The sequence below is a fragment of the Ursus maritimus genome, unplaced genomic scaffold (assembly GCF_017311325.1).
Source record: "Ursus maritimus isolate PB19 unplaced genomic scaffold, ASM1731132v1 scaffold_4, whole genome shotgun sequence".
Lineage (NCBI taxonomy): Eukaryota > Metazoa > Chordata > Mammalia > Carnivora > Ursidae > Ursus > Ursus maritimus.
In genome coordinates this window covers 28,754,899-28,775,013 of record NW_024426552.1, presented here as the reverse complement: position 1 = coordinate 28,775,013, position 20,115 = coordinate 28,754,899, and the positions used below count along the sequence as shown (strand labels likewise).

The 20,115-nt window shown below is 35.6% G+C and overlaps 1 pseudogene; it reads right to left on the bottom strand.

Moving 5' to 3' along the window:
• Window positions 1-943: 943 nt before the first annotated feature.
• Window positions 944-1,491, bottom strand: LOC103673034 (annotated as a pseudogene).
• Window positions 1,492-20,115: the final 18,624 nt, after the last annotated feature.

The following is a 20,115-nucleotide window of genomic DNA, read 5'->3' as shown; positions in this document are numbered from 1 at the left end:
CAGTTGTTAAGCGTCTGCCTTCGGCTCAGGGCGTGATCCCAGCGTTCTGGGATCGAGCCCCACATCAGGCTCCTCCGCTGGGAGCCTGCTTCTTCCTCTCCCACTCCCCCTGCTTGTGTTCCCTCTCTCGCTGGCTGTCTCTATGTCATATAAATAAATAAAATCTTAAAAAAAAAAGACTCAAATGAATTTCCTTTCCCAGGTTTGCTCTCTTTTGGAGTAGAAGCAAATAGCTTTGTGTTTTGTATAGAGGGAGGCTAATATTTTGAAATTCAGCTGTTGTAATCTTCTGGTAATTTAAAAGAGAAATGAATTATTATAGGAATAAGTTTATGAACTACTCTCAGTTTTAAAATACAAGGCTTCTGAATAACTTCTCGAACCTACCTTTCCATTCTGGCACACGACTTGGGAAACCCAACACGTGTGATCTGCATTGCAGTAATTCTTCTATCAGCTACATTTTGCCCTCAGTAAGGGTTAGAGTTGTGGTTTCAAACAATTTCTGCATTGGAAGCATCTTTAAATTTTTTTTTTTCACTGAACTGAGATTTTTCTCACGTAGGTGCCAATGGAAGGCAATGTAAACATACAGATATATACATTTGCATACCCATGTGGGTGTGTATATACGTCTTTGTAAAGCAGATTACTTTTAGGGCTCCTGGGCGGCTCAGTCTGCTAATGGTTTGCCTTCAGCTCAGGTCATGATCCCAGGGCCCTGGAATCAAGCTGCAGGTCAGGCTTCCTGCCCTGCTCAGCTGGGAGTCCGCTTCTCCCTCTCCCTCTCCCTCTACCCCTCCTCCCTGCTTGTGCCCTCTCTCTCTTTCTCAAACAAATAAATAAAAAAAATTTTTAAAAAGTAAGTTACTTTTACCATTAGAATAAAACTAAACTACAAGGACCACTCTGCGAGGACAGGTTAGTCTTCCTCACAACTCCTCTAGGTTGAGGAAGGAAGGTACAATTCGCCAAGGGACGTGATGAGGCTGTGGTAAGTCTTTTCATCATGCGTCAGCCCCGCCTTGCCAGGTCTCACCACCACAGCGACACACACATCCACTTCCTCAAAAGCACTGGCCTCTAGAGTCACGTCCTTCAGAAACAAGATATTCTTGGTTGAGCACCCACGGCTGTTTGCAATCTTTCGGTAACTCTCACTCTCCACTTTGTATCCAATCTTGGTATCAAAGTGACCATCATCAAGCTCAAGACTATCTCCCTTTGTAGAATGGCCGAATGACAGCTTCTGGGCCTCTAGACTCCCTGAGGATGAGATACACACCTTCATTCCAGCCTCTGTCCCTTTCCTGACTGCGGGAACTACATCTTCAAAGAACTCTGCTTTCCTGCCCCCCCAGATGTGAATGCTGCTCTCCACAGATGGCCCTGCAGCTGTTTCCTCGCCCTGGTCTTTCGGTCCAGAGACATCTGCCAGCACACGTTATCCACCATGGCCTGGATCATCTGCTGCAGGTCATCCGCTCCATTCCCAGATGTGGCAGATGTTACCAAACGGAAACTGTTGATATGCTTCTCATGAAACTAATAAAACTAAAATAGTTAGATACATTGGGGCAGTGTTTTCTGGAGCTTATACCAGGATAGCTTGTTCAGCTGATTGCACACATCTCTTCTCACGACCACGTTCAGTGAAGAGATTTCATGTTGGTCACCTGAAATTCATCATGGTGGGAGTATTCACACCATGGAAATCAGCAGTGTTACAAATCAAGTTGCCCCCTTCTCCATCCTGTCGTTAAACATTAAGCAGCACCATTTGCAGGTACTCCATTAGGTGGCAAAGACTATGAGGCATCCCAGAACTCATAACTTATTTAATTCAACACCAGATTTATGCATAGAAGCACTTCATTTGCACAATATATAATAATTAGAGGACCAAAGTGTTTTGTCTGAAACCCACATGAATCCAAAGATGAAGTGTTGCTTTATGTAATACTGGTTCTACGCTACAGCATGAGGAAGTAATGATGGAGACTAGGAGTGTCCAGACTGATATTTTTTTTGCAACTAAATCTTTTTTTCTTTAATTCTGGGACCATCACAATGTTTCCAATTTTTATTCTGTTAATGAAATCACTCAAAAAACCTCTTGTCATCTCTCATCTTAATTTCGTGACTGAAAGAACATTTAATACTAAGAAAAGTAAAATAAAAATAAAAATATATAATCTCTGAATACACTACAATTCATCCTAGGAAAGAAAACTTTGCAGTCTTACATTACCATTTACTACATATTAGTACAAGCTTTGTTACAAGCTGGCTGAGTACTTTGGAACGTGCACATGATAATTATATTAATTTTTCTTAACAATCAACCATTGAAAGAAGAATATTCTGGAAAAAGAAACAGATAAAACGGAGCTCTGAACCATGTTGAGAGAGTTTCAGTTGCCAGACAGAATACCCAGTTGCATTGACAAAGGTCACAGAGCGTCTATAGCTCTCCCAGCTGAGGATGACTTTTCAGGTTATCTAAGTTCTGGCTTCCTTCTCTAAGCTCACTCAAGTACATTTCTTATAAGAAACATTTTTTCAGAATTACTTTTATACACAGAATATATGGCAATCTGCAAATACAATTATGTTGTCTCCTTGCCAGTTATCTTTCATTAAAATTAATAGTCATTTTGATTCATCCCTTAGTCTCATGTACATTTCACTGAGTGTGATACTTTCTGTGTATTGGTAACATGCAGTTTCAGAATGAGCAAAATGAGAACCCTATCTAGAGACAAGGTAAACTGAGTGAAGCCTGGCCTGATCAACCTGTTTTGGTAGCTGGTCTGGCACATCCTGGGTTCAACACTGCACTGTGGCCTTCAAACTACGATAAATATTATTTCAATGTCTTTAAAAATGTTCATTTATTTTAAGTGAGATTAGAGACCATTATTCCTCATGTAATTACTTCTAGAAAACTATTGTCAATGTATTTAAGTGTTATTTTTCTATTTCTGAATATGTAACAGGAACAGTGTGGGTGTTATGCCACATCTTCTTCTAATAAAAAAAAAGATACATGAGAAAAAACAAACCCTTGTACAGTAGTAAATCAACTTAGTAGACACAACCAAGTGTGCATTTGGTATATTTAACAAAGCAGACCAATAGCCCTAAATTAACACTGAATTTGCTTCTGTAAAGGAGAATTATTATTGACATTTCCAGCTTGTGGGGCCACTGAGAGTGAATAAGTTGATTGTTGTTCAATTATTTAATTAAGTTCCAGGAAAGATGTGAATCACAAGGTCTACCAGCATTAGCACTAAATTATTGATTGCCCATTGTCAAGTTCAGGTGACATAAGTCATGTTCCACAATGGTTAGTTCCAGATCTACTATTAAGAATTTTAATCCGTGACTTTGATGATTGAATTGGGAATATGATCATTAATTTTGCAGATAAGTTATGGAGAGTGACATCTCCAGCACTATAGAAGAAAAGAATGAGAATATAAAATAACCTTAAAAAATTCTACAAGTTTTCAGAATTAATTATGATAAAATTCAAGAGGAACAAATAAAGGTCATTGTATTATTTGAAAAAAAAAAGGTTAAGGGAACATAAAAGTGAAGAAATGTTGTCTATGTATAAACATGTTTGAAGAAAGTTTGAAGCACCACAGAGAAAGGAGTTAAAAAGTCAAATATGGGTACACAATGTATGTTAAGTTTTAAAGAGAGCAAGAGACTTAGTAACTTGAAGGAGGTAATAATAGTATGATGCTGTGGACAAAGGATTTGGAACAGGAGACCTGGGATTGAATCCCAGTTCCATACTTACTAACCTTGAGATCTCAGGTTAAGCCATTCTATATCTCTGAATCTCATTCAAAAAAATGGAGATGTTAATAATATTTAGTTAAACTCAATAAAAATAATTGGGGTAATTTATGTAAAAATACATAGTAAATTTTAAATCACTATATACTACTTTTGATTTTTTAAAATAATTTTTATAAAGGTAATAGTCTCTCAAATTACATTTTATTCACATTGTATAGAATTTTCAGAAGGTTTAAACATGTTAAGATTTTTATATAACATACCCTATCAGAAGGGCTTAAATCCCATTTCATTTTTTAAAACATCCTAACTATAAGATCATTTCTAGAACATAGATGAGAAGTTAAGCATTTTAAATTGCTAAAAATCCCCAAAGTTGCATTTTGTTAACTATGGTATTGCAGTTTTAACTCTAGTTTTAAGCCAAGGTTATTAGATTGTGGCAGGCTATGAAATCTTTGATTTCCTAAGTTAAAAAAAAATAAAGCTATATTTTCATGAATCTGAGAATGTTCATATAAGGTCCAGACTACAATTTGGACATCGTCTAAAAGATCTTTCAGCGGTGCCTGAGTGGTGCAGTCAGTTAAGTGTCTGATTCTTTGTTTTAGCTTGGGTAGTGATCTTGCAGTTGTGAGATGGGGTCCCACATTGGGCTCCACGCTCAGTTTGGAGTCTGCTTGAAAGTCTCTCTCTCACTCTTCCTCTGCCCCTCCTGTCTGGGCTTTCTCTCTCTCTAAAATAAATAAATAAATCTTAAAAAAAAAAATCTTTCAGCAGGCCTTCCTTCTTGGTTTAATATTTGGTCTTTTCTTTCTCTTCTCCTTCTTCTTTTCCTTCTTCTCCTTCTCTTTCTCCTCCTCCTCTTCCTCCTCTTCTTGCTTCTTCCTTCTTTTTCCTCCTCCTCTCCTCCTTCCTCTTCTTCTTTTCCTCCTTTTCCTCCTCCTTTACTTTCCTCCTCCTCCTCCTCCTCCCTTTTCTCCTCTCCCTCTCCTTCTCCTTCAATTTGCTATTCCTAATTCATTGTTTCTACTATCCTAAAGCCTCTACCCTGTTGATCTTTCTAATGAAGTAAATACATCTTTATATTGCCAGTGCATTAAGGCTTAGATTTTTATTTCTCCTTTAGTCTTAGGGAAAAGAAGGAGACATTGGTGGAGAAGTCAAACTTATAGATTGAATGCTGAGAAAGGAAAATAGAATCCTATACAAATCAATGGCAACTTCTGCTTTCCAGAGACACAGATAGCTTTATGTACATAGTTGTAGGCATGTTATAAGGTATATGCAATTGGAACCCCAAAATCCTATTTGGATAAAACACTTATGGAACTAATGGGAACCAGAAAAACTGCTGAGGAAAAGGCAGATACTACAGCATATAATGTTAAATTCAATAATTTAAGCATTTTTCTTAAAAAAATCACACACACACAAAACTATTCATGGTTTTCACTTACTACTGCTCCGTGGTCTGAACCCCACAGCCTTGATGGGAAAAATCATTTCTCTTGATAAGGTAGTTTAATTTGCATACGTGGTTTACTACATACACAGCTCTTTCTATATATCCTGATTTATTAACGTGAAAATTTCACTGACCCAGATGAATTTGTATTAAAATTGCTTGGTGGGGCGCCTGGGTGGCACAGCGGTTAAGCGTCTGCCTTCGGCTCAGGGCGTGATCCCGGCGATCTGGGATCGAGCCCCACATCAGGCTCTTCTGCTATGAGCCTGCTTCTTCCTCTCCCACTCCCCCTGCTTGTGTTCCCTCTCTCGCTGCCTGTCTCTATCTCTGTCAAATAAATAAATAAAATCTTTAAAAAAAAATAAAATAAAATAAAATTGCTTGGTAATATGAAACCTGTTCAGGAAGACTAGATAACCGTATTATATTCCCGAAAGATTATACTATCATTTATAACAGTTGGAGCCAAACTAACTAGTATTTACTCAATTGCAAACAATGTTACATGAAGCATTTTAACCCTAAATAAACATGCTATTTATACAAACAATGTAAAGTGTTGGAGAAACAAACAAACAAACAAAGATGCCAAAGTCCCTTAGCAACAAGGAGCCAGAATACTTCTAAGGAAATTAACTTCACTAAGTCAATAAAATAACCTAAAACCACTAAATGTGTAACTTCTATATTTAATAAATGATACAATTCAACAATTCCCCCATATTTTCTACACCTGAAAGGATATCGGATCTTTTGTTTTTCTTTGTTTTTCTCCTGCAATCAAACTCTTCTTGCTACAAGATTAGGGTATCCTAAATCTTCCCCTATTCTCACTATACATCAAAGTTACGTCCAACAAAAGCATAGCTTTTTACTGCTTGTGGTTTCTAGAACAATGCTTTTAAGATATTAACGTACAGACCATTCACCTGGGGATCTTGGAAAAATGCAGGTATAATTCAGCAGATCTGGGGTGCGGCCCCACATTCTGCATTTGTAATAAGCCCCCAGATGTTGTTTATTCTGCTCTCAAGTAGCAGCAAGGTCTTAGACACATGAAGAAGGTGTATTCCACCAAATCTTTAAACCATCACAAAAGTTTTGACATAAAAGTCTTGAAAATCTCAATAGCTCAATAAGAATACAAATAGAATGTAGTGGGAATTACGACTGTGTCCTCAAGAAGTAGCTAAGGAAACTGAACTAAGGAAACTGGCACTAACCACAGAGGTCAATGCCCCTGTAATTCCTGTCAAGAGGAAGTCATGCTTCAAATTTCTCGTTAATACTCATAAAATATTTACTAGAGCAACAATGTAATGCACTATAGATGGGCTGGTACTCTGAGTCCTAGGGTGCCTCTCAAAGCTTCTTCTGGAAGCAGATTTTGAATACATAGTGATATTAATAAATACTATTTATTTTTTAAAATATTACTATTAAAATCATCATTAAGGACAAAATTGTGAGCAAAGGCTATAATTGATGGCATAAAAAAAACAAGTATAACTATAAGATACCTCTGTATGTCAAATGAAAATGTAGTAAAGATATTGACTCACCCTCCTTGCTAGGTTAATAGTAAGCAATGTTATCTATTTTTGTTATCTTTAAATCTATGGAAAGAATAGACAGGTGGAATGAGCATTGGATTGGAGACGGAGAAGCTCTGAAGTAAAATTACCACTTGGGATCAAAACCTCCATGGCCTCTGTCCTGGAGCAGTTAAATGCAGATAAGAAGGATGAAATGAGACAACGCCTGGAAGATCCTTAGCACTGTGCCCGTGGTTGGCAACTATAATTACTAGCTTCAATTATTGGTATTGTTTTTTTTTAATCAATTAGTTAATTTATACTGTATCATTAGTTTCAGAGGTAGAGTTCAGTTATCCCACCTAGTGCTCATTACATCATGTGCCCTCCCTCAATGTCCATCACCCAGTCACTAGTATTCTTAACGATCTGAGTTCCTGTGAAAATTACATAAATGAGGACGTATTTATAAAGCATCTTTAATGTGCTACTCCTAATAACCATAATAATATCTATTCCACCGTTTATTGACTACTTACATCATATCAAGCATTATGCGAAAAGCAGTAAATAATCTCTTCTAACCCTCATACACGTCCTAACTTTTATACTTTATGTAAGAATTATCAACTCCAGAAAATCACAGTGTTTTACATAAAATCCCTAGAGTTTATGCACAGCAGAACTGGTATTTCAGCTTAGATTTGTCTCACAGTTCTTGGTCGTTCCACCACAACGGTGTGTAATACTGTTCCTTTGTGATTTTGTCGTCATCTGTGAAATGCGATTAACAATGTGGACCTCACCCATTGTTTTAACAATTAAATCAAATAATGAATACTGAAAAGCCAGTACGATGCCTGACACAAAGTTAGCAGCCAACAGACAATCTCTACATATAGACGAGTAATGGCATGAATACCAGGTTTGAAATGGGTTATGCCTCCAATAGCAACAGCTATGCAAGTGTTTTCAGTCTCAGGCTTTGTCGTCAGCTTCTACTTGACCCTTTACCACTGTCTATGCAGAGTTTCCCATCATGCCATTGATTCTATGTAGCCAGATACAACATAACATTATTGTGGCAAAATAAGCATTCTGCCTTTTTGGGATTCCTGGCAGAATATTCCAAACACAACTTTCCTTTTGCTGATGCTGTTAATTGCACAAATGCTCACGTCATCTTGTTTAGACTGTGGTTTCATCCTGTTTTGACTATCATGTTGCCCTTCTGCTGGTCTCCCTGTTGACAGACTTCAGCTGGTACATATTGTGCCTCCGAGTCTGATAGGCATCAGCTGCAGCAAACAGACAACTTCTGCTCCAGCTAGCTGCAGGACACATTTGTGTACTAAATTGTACTTTGAATTCGCCTTAAGAAAATATTTTTAGATTTATGTATGAAAGATGTCCTTCCATCTTGAGCATTTAGAAATGTCTAATCCTCCTTTCTCTCATATGTGCTGAATTAAGTGGCATGAGAAAAACACCGGTGGCCCTTTCTGTTACATGTTCCTACGTGGTGCCTTTTATAAAGCTACCATTTATCTTTCATTAGCACTTTTAAGGCTGATGAGATTGGATTTATTACATGTACAGTAAAAAGAGAAGACAGGGATGTCAGAATTGTTAATGTTCTCTCCTAACAACAACAAAAAAGCCATGTACTGGCCCTCATCCAAACAAATTCCATGAATGCTGGCCAGTTTAGTACAGCTTTGCTACAACTGTCCATTCCCTATCTTCCATCGTGCTTCCCCTTTTATATTCGTGATTTTAGCTTACAGGAATTTTAAAGACCAAGTTTTAGGGACATTGAAAAATGGAGAGGAATTCTGTTCAGGTGCACAGCAGAGTGCTGGAAACATGTGGATGGATATCCGAAGCTCGATCATATGGGGTCACCTGTGTCTCTGAGTCCAGGATGTTATCACATATCTGGGATAGTACAAGAGTGTAATTGTTTCTGTCTGGTTCTTCTCTCTTCCAGTGGCTCCTGCATAGTGCTACAAGACCTTAGTTCTCTGAAATGTTGTCATTATTATGTTGTAGACATTTCCTTTTTTTTTGGCTACCTGGTTTACACCACCCCTTCTCTGTTCCTAAGCACACTCTTATTTTTGTTAGAAAATTATCTCTGCTCACTGTGTGTAGTCTTGATTCTGTGGAAATCCAGCTGCTTTCCTTCTACTACTGTAACAGAAAGGATCAGAGCTTTCTACTCACCACTTAGATATAGCTAAGGAGTAGGCATGTGGTTTAAATCCGACCCATGAGAGACATTCCCTTCAGGGACTTAGAATCTTCAGGAAGTGTCACAAAAGTAGAAAAAATAGTTGGAGTTTGTTTTCTTAATTACAGAGGCCCAAGCAAAAAAGGGGTCCCAAATAGAACATATTTATTACAAATACTCTCCTATAGTTCCTACTTCTCCTTTATCCAGGGCTTCCCAAACCCTGCCCCTTTGTCTCTAAATTTCCCTTGGAATATTTGAGCTCTGCTTACAATTATAATATTTTCTTTTTCTTATCTTAGCAAGACTTGAACCAAAAACTTTGGATGCGTGCAACACAGGAACTGTGCATGATGACATTTTTCTACTTCAGAATTTTTTTTTAGTATGACTGTCTACAGAATCAAGTATCAATCCCTTAGAATCTGGATCAGTTCTGTTCTCCAACATTGCCAGTTACTTTTACCCAAACAAATGCTTTACTCAAAGTGGACTGATTTATTCCCTTGTGCTTGTGTGTGTGTGTGTGTGTGTGTGTGTGTGTGTGTGTGTGTCTTCATTCCCCTGAATGGAATACCCAGTACCCACTCCTTCCTAATTTTTTCCTTTTCCCTCTTCTTTGAAACTTACCTATTTTCAAAGTTCAAACCAATTCCCCAATTCCTCTGTGGAACCTTTTCTTTAGTATTAAATCCATGATGACATCACCTCTGTTCAAACTTTATAACAATTATTGCTGTGTAGTGCTAATACTCAATTAGGTTCCTTAGCAGTATTAACTCAACAAATTCTTTATTTTTCCTGTGTGTGCCTTATTTCATCAACCAGGCTTCAAATTCTACCACGGATGGGTCCAAGCTTTGTGTCTCATTGAATTCCTGCAGTGTTTAGCATATTGTCCCATGAAATACTTTTATTTAATTTGCATTTTGGTACTCAATATTTAATTCCCCTTTGGATTTAGGGAATTCTTGCTGTGAGATTTTTTTTCCTGTTATATTTTCAAAAGTAATTATTTGGGTGACTACTTCCTATGCTCTGCAATTTACATGTATTAATTATATCATTTTTTCATTTTTAAAGCACTTTACATTAAAGAAAACATAGACTATGTACATGGCGGCATCCTGTTGGAATAAAGCAGAATGTTCAAATATTTAAAAAGTGACCTTAGTTTGGTGGTTTTATAAACTGATAATAGCTAATGGTTATTCAACACATATCAAGTGTCATACAATGTACAAAGTTCATACGGGGTGGGGGGAAGGTACTATTTTTATCCACTATATTTACAGATGAAGAAACTGAAATTAATGATTTTGAAGAGCCTATCCAACAATCCCCAGGTGATAAGGGGTGGAGTAAGAATTAAAAATAAGCCTGCCTCCAGAGTTCTAATACAGAACAACAATGCCATACCAGCATTGTTGCAATTTCTGGATACAGATCAGCAAACGACACTTCAAAAATAAAAAAATAAAAAATAAAAATACAATGATTTAAAAACTATCCCCAGTGATTATAGAGTAACTTCATTTATGTGGTGATTTATACAATGTGATTTTGACAGGAGCTAAAAAGATTGACTGCTCTTAAGACACCAAGACAGGTCCATGATTGAATACTCTAAAAGACTAGAACTATTCCTTTTCAGAACACATTCTAACTACTTAAATGCTAGACTTTCTTTTATTCCAGAAAGTATGTGGCATTTTTATGTCAAATCTCAAAAAAGCGGATTTAAACTATTTTTCGAATACTGTACATTTACATTTCATTAGGTGAAAAGTATTGCCTCTTTAGTTTTAAGAACACTGCACAGGTAGTCTGGAAAATCCTCCAAGTTAACACAAAGGCGACAAGTCAACTAAATTCAAAGTCTGATCTTCGAGTGGATCATAGATGGGGAAAAAAATGCCAAAAGATATATTATTAGGACAACTGGCAAAATTTAGATGCAGACTGTACATTAGATAGTATGGCATGAATGTTAAATATCCTGAATTTGACTACACTGTGGCTGTGAAACAGATTATACTTGTTCTTAGGAAATAACCTTTGAATTATTTGGAGTAAGGGGATATGTTGTCTGCAGTTTGCCATCAAACGAGTCAACAACAATATTAATATATTAATAACACACATGAGTAGAGGATGCTAAAATAAGCCTGGTAAAATGTTAATTTGTGAATCCAGGTGAAGGTTGTATGTGAATTAACTGCACTATTTGAAATTTTCTGTTAAGTTTGGAACCTCTAAAAACATAAAAAGTTTGTGAATAACTGTATAAAATGGTAAGAATACTTTAAAATGATTTAACTCTTTGGGATATAAAATATTTTCTACAATATCTCAACTACTTTAGTATAAATACTTGTATTTATATGAATTAAATATCCATATCGGTAGTTGATTCTTATTATTTTCTTATAAATTGCTTAATGATTAATTTGAAGTCAACACAGTGAATGCTTTTTAGTATATGCATCAGGTAGTATCTTAAATACTCTAAAAATCTGAAGTGTTTCAACTATGTATCAACTATAATATTTAGTGCAAAATAAGATTGATCTTTTTCAACTCACTTTTCCTTGGCTTTTATAAAGTTGCTTGAATGATAAACTATAGCATGGCAAATTATAGTAAAACATTGTAATAAAAATGCACTATCCAAATACAATACATGCAGATGGTAACATGTAGATGACATGAGAAAAGGCATTTTGTCGTATAATAAAACATAACAGAATAAATATAATACACAATTGCATAGTCAGATAATTCAGTACTCCACTCTTAACAATTGATAGAACATTTTGACAGAAAATGACTAAGAATATATAAGATTTGAATAATGCTATCAACCAAATTGACCTAAATGATATTTGTAGAACACTCTACCCAAAAGTAGAATAAATCTTCTTGTCAAGTATATAAGGAACATTTATTGAGATAACTGTATCCTAGTTCATAAAGTATGTCTAAATAAATTCAGAACTATTCATGACTTACAAAGTAATTTTTCTGACCACAATGGAATTAAATTAGAAATCAATAAAAGAAAAATACCTGGAAAATCTCCAAATATTTGGAAATTAAATAATATACTTCTAAATAACCCATGGGTCAAATGAAAATCAAAGGGGGAATTATAAAGTACTTGGATTATCTAAGGGAAAATAGTTACGTGGACTAAATAAAAATGAAAACACAAAATACAAGCAAAAAGCTTAACAAAATAAAGCTATTAAAAACAAAGTCAATATTTTCTCCACCCCAAAGAATTTTTTAAATAGTTAAGACTTTAGACTAACAAATTAGCACACTGTTTAAAAGTAATGAACAAAGTGTTCAGTTAAGAAGATAATAGTTCACTCATAAAAGGGCCAAAGTCAGGAATGTAAGGGCTAAAGATGGCGGTGGTGGCAGAGAATTTGTTTTTAATCTAATGTAGCACTGGGAAGAATTTAATAACTGACACATGGGAAAATCTCATAAGATATTTAACTAATAGAAACATATTAGAAACATTTCAGGCTAAACTGAAGCACAGTAGAAGATCATATAGGAAATCCCTCATTGATGGCTACCAGTATATATGTATTAATCACAACTTCAAGGTCATTTATTCATTCATATAACAAAGATATTCTGAATGACTATAATTCCTGTTCAAATAAATATTAATCAAACATAAATAATAATTAAAAACATATATTCAAATGGTGCATCAATACTAAATATAAGATATAACAGAGATTGTCCCTATAGCTCATCTATCAAATGGGCAAAGCTGATTCCAGAACTAGCCCTGAGTTAGTCACATTAGTTCCAAATTCAAGAATCCCAAGTGTCTATTCATGCTGTTTCTTAGCTATCTTCCTTTTGTCTTTTTTAAAAAGATATTTATTTATTTGAGAGAGAAAGAGAGAGAACACAAGCGGGGGCGGGGAGGAGCAGAGAGAGGGAGAAGCAGACTCCCCACTGAGCAAGGAGACCGACGGATGCAGGGTTCCATCTCAGGACCCTGGGATCACCACCTGAGCCAAAGGCAGGTGCTTAACCAACTGAGCCACCCAGGCGCCCCTACTCATGCTGTTTCAAAAGGACTTCTCAAAAGTTAAAAAGTCAAATGTTATGTGTGCTTTATACATATAGGATACATGGTGTTGGATTTTAGAATGTGAATTCCAGATAAAAACATAATTTCTGGGGCGCCTGGGTGGCACAGCGGTTAAGCGTCTGCCTTCAGCTCAGGGCGTGATCCCAGCGTTCTGGGATCAAGTCCCACATCAGGCTCCTCCGTTATGAGCCTGCTTCTTCCTCTCCCACTCCCCCTGCTTGTGTTCCCTCTCTCGCTGGCTGTCTCTATCTCTGTCAAATAAATAAATAAAATCTTAAAAAAAAAATTAATTTATTCTTTAGATTAGGAACCATGAATTATCAAAAACTAGTTTAAATGAGCAAAAGCAAGGAACAAAAATGTAGAACTGTGTTAGAAAAGCTTATCAACACACTTGACAATGCACTGACAATATGGAAAACCCTGCATTGAAAAGCTCTGCATTTCATAAATAGCCCTATATTTCATAGAGAAATTAACATGTTGAATGCAAATTATGTGGTTCTGGGAGAAATACAACTCAGAATCATTGTAGTATTTGTCAAGCTAAACATATACATCAATGATCATTCCACAACAAATAAAAACTGAATATATATGTTTCTGTGTGCATATCTATTAGTGTTGTCTATGACTTATAATGTATTATATATTGTGTTTGCATATATATGTTTGTGTGTACATTCATAGAAGTTTCTCCTTATTTTATTTTATTTTTTAATGGTTTACTTATTTATGTGTGTGTGAGAGAGAGAGCACATAGTGAGAAGGGCAGAGGAAAGAGAGAGAGAGAGAGAGAGGACCACCACCAGACTCCCTGCTGAGCATGGAGCCTGACCCCAGGCTCAAATCTAAGACCCTAAGATCATGACCTGAGCTGAAATCAGGAGTTGGACACTCAACTAAGCCACCCAGGTGCCCCCTCCTTGTTTTAAAAATGACTCACTTTATGTATCATACAGAATGTAACACTAAAAATTTCGATTTGAGCTTTGCCAATATCGCCCTATTGAAAAACAGCTTCTCAAGATTATTTTTAGATTTTTCATAATGCAAATTCCTAATTTTCATTGTTTCAAGTAAGTTTTAAGATTTAGAAGAGATGAGTAACAGGGCTCTAAGCTATCAAGAAAAAGTACCTTGTAACTTGTTTTTGTGGTCAACTCAATAATGTTTCTTGAGTATTCATTTGTGCTAAGAACTTTGCATTGTATACTGACAATTATTGTAAAAAAGCTTTCTTATTTATTACATATAAGATATAATTTCTTTTGCTTTTGTAAATTTGTGAATGTATAGACTTAGTTGAATTTTTCCAATAGATATTAAAAGTTATTTTCCATTTCTTGGTCCAGCAGAATTCTGTAAATAGCCACCACAAATCTAAACAAAATGTTATTTGTATTTAACAAATGGGATTATCTCAATAATTTGAAGAATGGAATGCTTTGGCCAATGAAGAGATTGCATTTATTTACATATATATACAAATCTTCTCATTGAGAAGGTCATATAATAAGCAGTGTAGACTAAATTCATAATCTGCGTAAATACCACAACAAAATGGCCAGTGGGTACTTGGATAGTTCTCCTATCAAGAAGACAGTAGGAACAATGCTATTAACTTTGGACACTAAATCTAGGCAGCACAAGGACATAGTGGGCACTTTCAATTAATTTTAACTGACTTAAAGAATTAGATTTAAAACTTGCTTTTCCTTGTGAGTGGGTGTGCCTGTGTGTGCATTTACAAATGTATAAGAGTGAAATGAGGAGGAGAATGAGGAGGGAGAGGAGGAGATAAAGGAGAAGGGAAGAACTGAACACGTGTGTGAGGACAGTATCTAAGTGTTCAGGGGTACAAGTTAAGTGCAGCTGTGAGATACATATAACTTTCTTTGTGAGTTCACTTTTGGTGTATTCTCACCAGATGTCAACTACACAGTTGACTCTCTATTAAATATATCCATACAATACCAATCAAGGTCTAAACGAAAACTGTTGACTCTCTCAATACTCTTGTGTTTCCACATAATATTACGTCTTTTAAATAGTTCATTTCTTCATAATTCTCTGACAGAACACTCTATGCCACAAACTTTAATTTTTCTTAAAATCTTACAATTTTGCTGAAATATCTGATAAGTGGTGGTAATCATATATTACTACGTACTAGTCTGTTTTTGGAGGAGGGGGCTACGCATGTGATCCCACCACACTTTGCCACCTGTTTCTCAATGAGCAAAAGAAAATGTTAAAGGAAACTATTTTGTTGACATATTTGACATCTTCAGACTATATACTCAGACCTAATAGGGATTTGAAACCACCTTTTGTTATAAATGTGGGAACTAAAATCTCATGAGGTAAATTTACTTGTTCAAGATCCCATATCTTGTAAGAGTTAAAAAGTTCTAACTCATTTCTACACTTCTTGACCCTGAAACTGATTTTTGACAAGACACTTGCATTCACACTTTCCTGTCACACTGGATTTAAGAGACATGTGCTTTCTCCCAAAAATTGAACCTTAGTCTATCTCTTTGTTCTTACTGTCTGAATTTGTATGAGTCTGACTGATACATTTTTGAAAAACTACCACTTTGATCAAGTTTTCCCTCAGATGAAACACTGTCCAAATTTTATATTTCTGAAACCTGTCCTGGTGCTAGAATTTTACGCATAACCCATCCTCACCTTAACTGTAAAATGCCATCTAACATTAATCTCGAACAAGAGTTTCCCTCTCCTGGCAGCCATCTTGTTCTTTGCCACCTCCCTGTCCCGTTCTTCCCCGCTTCCACATGCACTCATACCCTGTGAACATCCGCCATCATCATTTTTCCTTGTTTATCTTTTCTTTACCTCAGATGGGTTTTTCTGCCTTTTTTCTACTTATCCAAATTGTACTACCCTTCCAGGATCATATCAATTCCCAAATGTTTCTTGAAACCTACCTCCATTACATCTAGTTAACAAAGACACATCCCTTTCTTGAGGGAGCATTTATCTTGTATCACCATTCTATATAGCACTTTATGATGCATTAAATGGTGTCATTTTTCAATTGTTTTATGTGTTTAGGTGTTGTCTCCACAATCAAAGTTGTTAATTTCTTGAGGGCAAAGACCGAGGTTTATATGAATTCTGTAATCCTTGTCATTAATAAGTGTGCTATAACTTATATTGATTTTAACAGAGAGCAGGAAATAGTCTGACATAATATCCAACAATCCTCAAGCTCTATGCTTATTTAGAGACACATTAAATTGAAAATTAGTTCAATAAGTCTTTACTTTCTTTGGATATAATATGAAAGTACTTTAATTAATTCATTGATTTGTGTTAAATATTTTCAGTCTAATGTAGAGCATTTCAGAGTGAAAGCATTAAATGAAGTAAAAATTGTTAATTAATCTTATTGGTGGTCATTGTACTTGTCTTCCCAACATTCATTTTTATTAATTTCAACCTTCCCCTCATGTATAGCAATCATGTAATTTGAAAAGGATTGATTTCTTCTTTCTTCCTTCATTTCATGCATTGCTTTTACTAATCTAAACAAATAAGTATTCTTTTCTATTCCAGTAAATTCCAGTAATCCTGGCCTGAGCCAGTCAGCATGTGGTATTCCCCTGGCTACAAAGCTGGTTCCGTGTTGATCCATTCAGCACAAAAATTAGGTAATTTTGCCAAGACAAATTCTTTCCTTTATAGGTACATGATCCAATAAGTCTTCTAAAAAGTTTAAGACAATTTATGTTGGAACTTCTATGAAATATAACTCAAAGCATTCTAACGATAGTACTTGTTTGTGATGCTTTAAGAGAATAATTAATAATCAATAATTTTTGTCTCACATAGATATGTGTGCTAAAGAAAGGAAAGAAAATGACTGAAAATGGAATGATAGATAACACAAATTTATAAACGTAAAACAGGAGCAAATGACTGCAATGGTCTCCTACAACCAGTTGAGTCTTGGGGAAAAGCTGATTAATATTATAGATATTTTTAAAGGCACTTAAAATCTAGGCCTCATTTTTTTTCTCTCTAGAAGAAACACATTATGTAATGTTATGCCTAAAAATATAACCCTATACAAATTCACACCTTTAGATATTCTAGTAGGTTTTTCACAATAATCCATATTGTCTATGTGCTAAGCCTGCCATGTAGATTTGTTAAAATCAGCAAATGTGTTTTCAAAGTTCTTTAAATAGATCATTGGACTTATCATATTACAAAATTGTGTATTTTTAATGTGAAAATATTCACTTTATTACATACACAAATAGCACTGAGAGAAAAATTATGATTAAACTTATAAAATTAACCTCCCCCCCAATTCTTACTCACCTACCTGGATATTTTTGACCAGGATGTTTCTAAATGTATTCAATGTCTCTAGGTGGTACTTTGTACATAACATGTAGTAATTGGGCTCAATATCTACTGAAGAAGACCCAAGTGCACTGTGATGAGTACTAGCAAGAAGAATGACTATAAGATAATGGGGATAATTCTAACTGAGGTATGCCAAGCTGTGACTTTTGATCTATATTTTGGAAGTATGGGTAGAATAAACAGGCAGAGAAACAGCATAAGCAAAGTCATGGATGGAGGAGAGAACATTTTTGAAAATTCTTGGACTGCCTAGAGGACGTGGGATGTGACAAAGTCCAGATTGTGGAAAATGCTAAAAATATTGTATTTTATTATGTAAGCAATAAGGAACAAACAAATGTTTTCTGAGTAGGAGATAATATTAGATATTGCTTTGGAGAAGATAGTCTGTTGGAGTTATGAAAGCTGGATTAGAAAAGAAAAAAATAAAAAAGGGAGAATTCTGCAAAGAATTAGAATAATATCAGCAAAAATTCAATTCAGGGAATGCAAGTAACAGATGTTTCTGAGGTAATTGACAGAACTGATAGAGGCTAGTCAGTTGTGAGGGTAAGGAAAAAAATGAATGTTACAATGGCTGAGGTCCACAGATATGCAAATATTTCTTGCAATAATCAAGATGGTGAATACCGAAGGAAGAGCATGCATAAGGAGACAGATTGAGTTGTGGGTGTTCAGGAAACTGTGTTCTGGAAACTATTGGAAAATCTACGCAGGGACTTCAGAAAAGAGAGGCCAGGACTGAAGACATAATATCTGTAAAAGCTCCTCATTATACATGAAAATGAAGATGACTAAGGATGTTGCCATAGGAAACACAGCATCTAAAATGTGGTAAAGGGAAAAGAATTTGAGAAGAAACTAAGACAGGAATTGATGGAGGAGGAGAACAAGGATAAAGTGCAGGGAGAGTCATGCAAAAGAGGAATTTTTAGAAGAAACGAAGAGATGTCATGAAATGCTTCCAGGACATCAACTAAGAGAAAAAGTCTGAAAAGACATGACTGGGTTTAGCAATAAGTAGCATTTTTGAGAGGACATTTTCAGTACTGAATGGAGAGAAAAGAAGATTCGAGCGGGCTGCCTATGAAAGCTGAGGAAGCAGAAACTGCAAATATAGACTAAATGAGTTTTGGGGGGTTATGGGAAGAAATCAAAAGGGAAAGTGATTTAGGGAAGGCAGGATTAAGGGAGGGTCTTTGGATTGAAAGGACTCAGGCTTCTTGTGGGCTAAGAGGAAAGAGACCGGGGTGATGCTGAACTAGGAGATGCATGTAGGGAAAAATCCCATGATGGTGGGTAGACTAGAAAAAGTCGCAAGGGAGTGGCTCGAGGGCAGTGCACTGTAAAATGGAAAAGATGGTTTGTTTCTCTGTGAGAAGAGGTACCAAAAGTTCTGTATTTTGGCAGGATTGGCCTGTGAGTTTTATTCAAAAACCATTGGACTATATAAGAATCAGGAACAACAGAGGAGAGAAGGGATGATAAGCATATCAAGGTGACTGAATATACTTAGATATATTTTGTCCGTTATGTGGCAACAGATGTCCTATAAACATGGATTTTTATTGTAAAAGTGAATATTTTATGATGTGTAAAAAAGCCCAGAAAATTCTCACCTAATAATGGGAGAGTGACTCTAAGAACCTAATTAATAAGTGAATTTTCAAACGTGGCTCACACCTTTCAGTAATACACACCTTATTATGTGTTCTACTCATTTTCGTGTACTAATAAGTTGTATTGTTTATACTCCTTCCACATTGCACAGTGAACATTAAGTTAGTGTTAAGAATAATTAAAAAAGAATTACACAATTATAAATATAAGTATACATTATATATTACAGAATATACATTATTCTCTATATAATTATATATGTAGTTATATACACAATTAATATCCAATTATACATATATAGTGTCTAGATGGGAAAGTAATATGAATCAAATAGTATTAACTTAAATAATTTAACTAATTAAAATAATATATTGATACAATATACATGTTATAATTATAAACGATGAATGATAATATATAAATAAAATAAAAATAGGAATCATTTACTGAACACCCACCATATGCTGGCATTATGCTAGACAGGGACTCTATATATTATTTCATTTATTCCTCCTAACCCTGCAGTGAAGTAGAAATTGAGGCTCAAAGAAAGGGGCACCAGTTTATCCAAAGGCACAAAACAAGGCCAAGACGCGAATCTGGGTCTCTCAATACTACATTCAGGGTGTGGCTTTAAATAAGTCTGTGGCCACATCTAATGACATCATTTTACCTTATTTCCTAGTCTCGAGCTGTGGTCGGGGTAGAGAACAGTTGATCCTTAGCTCTACAACCCTTTATTTTAAGACCTTCATCTCAGAGTTCGTTATTATTTTCTCCAACAAATAAGTCTAATTTCTTAGTCCTTTTTCTTCCTTTTACTTGGTTGGTACTGTCATTTTATCATCTTCCAAGAATCTGTGAGGTAGTCAAATCACAGCCGGTGTAACTCAAAGGCCGAGCATAAACGCAT